Raw genomic sequence first — 6,000 nt, 5'->3', positions numbered from 1 at the left:
CTGGAATTCCCTCCATGTTAACCTCTGACCCCAAGTCTCAGGACGCCATTTTGGTTGTAGATGATGCAACACTCATCATTACTCAGGTGTTTTTACTCTGGCTTCAATTGTAGTATCCCCCTCCCCCCACACACAAACACACACGCACACACACTAAACCCCCCCCACACTCACACCCCTCCACTCACCCCACACATACACAAGATGTTTGACCCTGTTGCATAACTGTCAGTTGGGCTCAACGTACACCAATAGTGTGTAGTAGTAATAATAGTAATTAAATAGGTTGGTGGGTGCTTATATTTGTCCTATTTTATGTTGTAAATCCCAACTCCCCCTAACACACCCTCAGAGAGTGGGGTCACAGCCAGGGTAAGCCATTATCAACGGCGATCCTGGAGCAATTAGGGTTAAGTGCCTTGCTCAAGGGCATATCGGCAGATTTTTCACCTTGTCAGCTCTGGGATTCAAACTAGCGACCTTTGTGGTTACTGGCCCAACACGCTAACTGCTAGGCTACGTTCCACCCTATACATGCAGCTCCCTGTGTGAATGTGAGCCAACAGATCCAGCTGTGCCATCCAGCCATGAGAGACCCAGTAATCCCCACTTTATTTTGATCTCTCTTTTGAACATTTTCAATGAAAGATGTCTTCTTTTGAAGGCCTAATTGATAGATGCTACTAAGTGTAGGCCTAGAGCATAGGTCTCTGTTTTCTCAGTGTTGTCAGTACAGGACTTTTTGAAATATATATAAAATGTATGAAGTTCTGTCCTTGAGATGTTCTTGTCTATTAATATTGTGTATTAGGTCATGTTTATGTTTTGTGTGGACTGCAGGAAGAGTAGGATCTGAATAAAATAACAATTAACAAACAAATCTCATAATTGTATTTCCATTGTATCTGTGGGGTGCTATCATAGCATCATTGTGTACATGCTGCATGCGCAGTGGGAGGATGGGAGTGAAAGTGAAGTTGTCATGTGGGAACTCCCTCTTTGCTAGCAGAGATGATACAGTAATGTACCTCCCTTCTCCCTCTCTATCTCACTCTCTCATATACACACACACACACACACACACACACACACACACACACACACACACACACACACACACACACACACACACACCTCTCTACATCTCTACCACCCAGCCCTAGATAGGTACTTTCAACATCACTCACCCCACAGCGTGAGTGGAACCGCAGACACAACTGAAAGGGAGAGTGCTGTAAGACTAACGAACAGGTTGTTTTTATTGAAGTGTGTGGTGTGTCTGTCTGTCTGTCTGTGTGTGGGTGTGTGCGTGTTTGAGAGAGAGCACGAGAGTACAGTTTATTTGTAAGAGGCAGTGTGTGCATGACGTCATGCAGATAATAAAGTGCGATGCCATTCTGAATTCTCATCAAAACGCATTTTTAAAAATCAAACATACATTTGCAACAATAACATAGCGATCGTTAAGTGTCAGACTGGGATTGCCAGGATTATTTGTGAAGCATTTATATAATTATATCAGAACTCAAAGAAAGCTGACAGAGTTTCCATCCAAGAAATGCAGCTGGGAGGAGAAGAAGAAGGGAGGGTTTTCTTGGCTTCTTTTGTGGTTTTGATTTGTATTGGCCAATATTGGATGCTTTCTTAGCTGGAATGCATTTCCCTCTCCCCACCTCTTTTCTTCCTCCCTTCCCTCCCTCCCTCGCTCCCTCGATCTATATGTGTGTGTGTGTGTGTGTGTGTGTGTGTGTGTGTGTGTGCGAGCGAGCCAGCCAGTGGAGCGCACTATAGAGACCTCCTGTCTGTCACAATTGCACATGTTCCCCATTAATGTGACAAACACACTTGACATTCCATTTCCCCACACGCGACACCAAATGCATGATGGGAAGTTGATATCCCGCCGTCGCCGAGCAGCCCATGCATGATACAGTCCCATCTGAGGCCCCAGAAGAGTGGCCGCGGCTGCCACCGCCACAAACCAAAATGTCTGACATGCTTGACTGGCACCTGATTCCATCCCGAGTGAAGGGCAGCGTCAGAGGGGAAAAAAGGGGGCAGAAATGCATTGTGACACTTAAATTAGGCCGACCAGACGTTTCAAAGCACGACATGCGCTGCTTGTTGACATGAGACAATGTCTTGGCTGATTCACCGCGGTGGGAATGTGGTGGACGTGGTGTCAGAAAGTTCTGAGCTCCACCTGAGTACTGTATGTTGCTGTGTGCGAGTCACTGCTCTAGTATTAATGATGTCAGTGATGGCTCTTTGTTGCTCGTGGAGGTGAGGCGGGCTGCTGTAGCTGTTGAGGGTAGTGGTGGAGTGTCTCATAAGCATTCAGTTGCTGCCATCTTTTGGTTGAAATGGAGAACTGCATATTTCTGCTCTATTTGCTGCTCCTGTGGGTCAGTAATGTGTCAGTCACATCCTGTGACGGCCTCACGGCCAATTGTAGTATGGCATCTTATTGGCGCTGGTGAGTAGCTTGTAGTATCTAGGATTGACTGGCAAAAACTGATGCAGTTTACATGTAAAAGATAGTTGATTTAGCTTCTTGAACATAGATGTACTTAAAGGCAAAACTGTTTCTAATCTACTGAACACAGACTGTGCACTTTACATTACAAGGTATAATTTCTCTGCGATTTAAAGTTGAGCTCTATCATGTAAATACTACAAAAGGCCCTAAAGCCAATCTGAGTGTAAGCCTGTATGGCTGCATTTACACAGGCAGCCTAATTCTAATCTTTTGCCAATATTGGTCTTTTGACCAATAAGAGCATTTGACAACATTTTTGGGCAAAATATCAGAATTGGGCTGTGAACAACAGCACTTGATAAACTGATACAATCCGATCATAAAGCCTTCCTAATGAACAGGGACTGTGTATAGGGCGATTCCATCACAGCGTGCCCCGAAAATACATTTGGCATCTCAGATTGTTCTGGCAATTCTCACAGAGAAACTTCATTGAGAGGAAGGATGTTTTACATTATTTTTACATTTACATTTGTGAAGAATGATACAGTCAACATCTTGGTGTCACTCCTTATAGTGTCCTCTAAAATATTTAGTATGTCTAGATTGTGAAAAAAAAGTACCCTTTTTGACTGGCTGATTCAAATGGCTACTGTGGGATTCTTCTGTTTGTTGTTTTCCCGTCTTTGAAACACCACATTCATTAATACAACATCGTTTCCTGCTTTCATGCTCAGTCTCTTCTTCTGTACTGTCTAAATTGATGGATCAATAAGCGTGGTTACTTTGCTTCCAACAACACCTCCTGATGTTTTCACCCGTCCCTTTCTGCATGATGTAGATTGGACTCCCTCGCTGGTTGGCTATGCTTGGAATCAAAAAGGCAAATTAAAATGCCCTAATTGGTTTCTGTGGGAAGGGTAAAACAGATTTAAATTGATTGCCGGTAATGGTCTTTTGTGAGACCACATCGCCTTCGACTGTTAAAGGAGGATTTAACCAAATCAAATAATTTGCTTCTCTCTCTCTCTCACACACTGGCCGTGTTCAAATATCCATACTTGCATCCTAAATAATAGGCTGTTTGAGTATGCAAAAAAAGTTTAATAGTATGTGACATTTCGGAAAATCTAGCATATTTTAAATGCCTAGATCTCTTCAAGTAAACAACTCTGAAGATGGCAAATAGCGAATCTTCTGACGTGGTGTTCAAATGTACGTAATTTTTGTTTTCCTTAAAATGATCATGACTTTTTCATCGTAACGTTACATCTTTGAAAACAGATTTGCAGCCTGCCGTGCCTTTAGCTTCGTGCTTTAGTAAGACTAGAAGTTAACTGTTCAAGCAGTTACGTTAGCTACAGGGTTCCTTGCTTGCTGTTGAGTGACAACCTCATTTAACATTGGTCTAGTTAGCTACTTGTTGTAAATACCAGGGCTTGTGTTCAAACTGTTACAGGGTCAATATCAGGCATTTAATTCAGTGGCAAACACGGCAGGAGAAATGCTGCAAAAAACAATTGAGTAAGTCATGTGGCCATAGTTAGCACTCGCCACGGCACTATGCACTGCCACTAGCTAACGTTAAAATCACGGTAGCCTTCATTCCTATATTCCACAGCGATGCTGGTCCCAACACTTCTCTTTTCTTCTAGTTCTCCTGGTTTGTCACGTCGCTGTGTTGACCTGCTTGTAATGTTAACGCTATCCAATATTAGTTTTAACCTTAACTATCAGGACTCCGGCTAAAATCCAGATGCAGACACAGGAGGCGGATAGTACACGTCTCAGAGTTTATAATAGTTAAAGGAGCAGGCAATCAGTAGGTCAAGGCAGGCAAAGAGTCGTAATCCAAATCAGAGTCAGGCAGAGGCAGATACAGGACGGCAGGCAGGATCAGGACAGGCAGAAAGGTCAGAACTGGGAAGACTAGGAAAAACTAGAGCACAGGGAACACGCTGGTAGGACTTAACGGAACTGGCAACAGACAAACAGCAAACACTGGTATAAATACACAGGGGATAATGGGGACAAATGGGAAACACCTGGTGGGGGTGGAGACAAGAACTAGACAGGTGAAACACATCAGGGCGTGACATTAACGGTTACAGCCTGAATGGGTCTAGCTAGTTTCATTGCACATAACCTGTTATGGTGAAAGTAATGGTAAGCTGCACTTGTTACTGTTTCATCTTGGCTCTCCAATTTGATAAACCATGTGTCAGTCTAACTATCTGCAGAAAGCTCACACAACTCTACTCTGCTCATGTTTTGGTTAATGTTGTACTTCATCTTATATCTTTTCAGGATCTATGTAAAGGAGTGTGAGCTGGAGGGGCAGCAGTCACCTGCATGGGTGAAAAATAAGTTGGAGAATCATAAGCAAAAATACACAGAACATTACTGTCTGTTATCTTTTATTGCTGTGCTGTAGTCTGAGAGCAACAACACTTTCCCATATATTTCCTATACTTCACCGGCACATTCATGCAAGTGTGAAGATATACACTACCAGTCAAAAGTTTGGACACACCTACTCATTCAAGGGTTTTTCTTCATTTTTTACAGAAGATAGCCCTATTTGGTAAAATACCAAGTCCATATTATGGCAAGAACAGCTCAAATAAGCAAAGAGAAACGACAGTCCATCATTACTTTAAGACATGAAGCTCAGTCAATATGGAACATATTTGCAGTCGCAAAAACCATCAAGCGCTATGATGAAACTGGCTCTCATGAGGACCGCCACAGGAATGGAAGACCCAGAGTTACCTCTGCTGCAGAGGATAAGTTAATTAGAGTTACCAGCCTCAGAAATTGCAACCCAAATAAATGCTTCAGATTTCAAGTCACAGACACATCTCAACATCAACTGTTCATAGGGGACTGTGTAAATCAGGCCTTCATGGTCGAATTGCTGCAAAGAAGCCACTACTAAAGGACACCAATAAGAAGAAGAGACCTGCTTGGGCCAAGAAACACGAGCAATGGACATTAGACCGGTGGAAATGTGTCCTTTGGTCTGGAGTTCAAATTTGAGATTTTGGTTTCCAACGGATGATCTCTGAATGTATATTTCCCACCGTAAAGCATGGAGGAGGAGGTGTTATGGTGTGGGGGTGCTTTGCTGGTGATACTGTCAGTGATTTATTTAGAATTCAAGGCACACTTAAGCAGCATGGTTACCACAGCATTCTGCAGCGATACGCCATCCCATATGGTTTGGGCTTACTGGGACTATCAAGTGAAGGAAAAGCAGCCAATAAGTGCTCAGCATATGTGGGAACTCCTTCAAGACTGTTGGAAAAGCATTCCTCATGAAGCTGGTTGAGAGAATGCAAAGAGTGTGCGAAGCTGTCATCAAGGCAAAGGGTGGCTATTTGAATAATCTCAAATATAAAATATATTTTGATTTGTTTAACACTTTTTTGGTTACTACATGATTCCATATGTGTTATTTCACTGTTTTGATGTCTTCACTATTATTCTACAATGTAGACAATAGTAAAAAATAAAGAAAA

The sequence above is a fragment of the Coregonus clupeaformis genome, chromosome 29, assembly GCF_020615455.1.
Source record: "Coregonus clupeaformis isolate EN_2021a chromosome 29, ASM2061545v1, whole genome shotgun sequence".
Lineage (NCBI taxonomy): Eukaryota > Metazoa > Chordata > Actinopteri > Salmoniformes > Salmonidae > Coregonus > Coregonus clupeaformis.
The sequence above is the reverse complement of the archived record's forward strand: the minus strand, read 5'-3'. Positions refer to the sequence as shown.